The following is a 1993-nucleotide window of genomic DNA, read 5'->3' as shown; positions in this document are numbered from 1 at the left end:
CTCGGAGGGAACCACCTACTAGATGGTACGATGAAGCAAAACATCGATTAACGCAACGCCTTTTCACCCGAAGGCGGAAAGAAAGGTGGCATACGATCGGACGCAGCTGACTTCCCCACCACGACAAGGCGACGTTCGTTTTGCTCTCGTACTAATACACGGAGCAAAGGCCTCTCATAATTTATAGGCAACTTCGAAGCAAAACATCGATTTACGCAACGCATTTTTACCCGAAGGTGGTAATAAATTAATGATTCTCCACTAAGAAATTTGGCAAGAACACCACGCGAACGTTCCTCCACCCTACAAGCTCGACAAGTGCGCGATACATTAAAGGAATATTTCTTTAATGAAGGGGCTCTTGACTTTCAATTGAAAATGACTGAATAATTTCAAATGATTTATAAGATTTATACCTTAAATTGAAAATTAATACTATTGAATCATTCTTAATACAATATTTGTACAACAATAACATTATGTAATTATTAACAACAAAATATATATTTTAAGTGAAATTATTTTATAATGTATTGAGTGTAACTTAATTGAGTGTACAGAATATTTATAAATTATACAAAAACCCCAACTAACACGTGTTGTAATTTATCTACTTACATACAATCAGTGGTGGATCCATCCCTGAATTTTAGGATGTGCACCAGGGTGACTTAAGCAGGCGATTGAGTGCTGAAAGTGCGAGCCACCTAGCGGGATCTAGGGGCATGCCCCACCTAATTTTGCATTCCTCATGTAGAGATTAAGCGGGGCATGCACCCCCAGTAAATCCACCACTGCATACTATAACAAAAACAACTTTTTCAAACTGTTTCAACATTAAAACCTAGTGTCAGTAATCTCTATAGTGAATACTCTGCAATGGTGGATAATTGAACATTTGTGACATTTCACTCTCTTCACCATTCATTTGGCCATATTGCATGGACTGGGGAGCAAAAGGAGGGGTTACAGGGGTTGGCTCTGATATCTGGAAAAGTGCTTGTTGGACAGCAAACTTGGCCTTGCGCTGCAATTGCAAATTCCCAAGGGAGCGGATTGAACTGGCACGTTTTTACCGAATATCTGCCATTCATCTTGTGGCTCAGTGGTTGCACCTTTAGCTAATTCATTTAGGGCATTTGCTGCAGTTTCCATCCATGAGGAGGTACGCTTTTTCTTTGTTGGATGTTGGACATCTGAAGAGGCTGGTACAATTGTTTGTTGAGGGTAGTTTTCTTTTGAAACATCATTATCTTCATCAACATCATAATCTTCACCATCCAAATCATTCAAACGACTGGGAGCAGATACGTTTGAAACTGTAGCTCTCTTAGACAATACAACATCCTCCAAAAATTTGCACAGTTCAAAAAACTTCCAATTTGGAGCATAAACATCATTTGTACCACTGCCCGTGCCTTGGCTCTTCTTAACTTTCCGCACTTCCTCTCTAAAAGACGTTCGCAAACTTTGTATTTTACCTACAATTGAAATATTTTAAAATTAGACGCAAAGCACCCAACTTGGCAAACATATGTATAGTCAGAACAAAATATAGTCAGAACATCTAATTTGTATTGCTTTTCAGTTTTCCTCATTAATATACAAAATAAAATACTATAATACCTTTTAAAGCGGCTAAGTTGACAGCAGGACAATCATCTTTCGAAAGTTGAAGCAGTTCATCATATTCACGTTTCTTTTTGTTTTTGTCCTTATATTCTGTGATACCCGTGTTCCACAAACTTTTTCTGGATTGTAGGGCTTCCAATAAAATAAAGACAGCAGAATCCGTCCAGTAAACTGCCATAATAATTCTTAAAGGACCGAATTTCAAGACAAACAAAAATTATGAAACTTCAAAAAGCCGCTCGAATATATTGATGCGCAGTAGCCTACTGCGCATTTCCTTGTCAAGTTTTCCTTGACGGCCGTACACACGAACAAGTTTCCTTGTTGAAAAGCTGGCATGACTAGCTTTTGAACAAGGCTC

The sequence above is a fragment of the Dendronephthya gigantea genome, unplaced genomic scaffold (assembly GCF_004324835.1).
Source record: "Dendronephthya gigantea isolate DGI-Jeju-01 unplaced genomic scaffold, DenGig_1.0 000156F, whole genome shotgun sequence".
Lineage (NCBI taxonomy): Eukaryota > Metazoa > Cnidaria > Anthozoa > Malacalcyonacea > Nephtheidae > Dendronephthya > Dendronephthya gigantea.
This window is presented reverse-complemented; position numbering follows the sequence as displayed.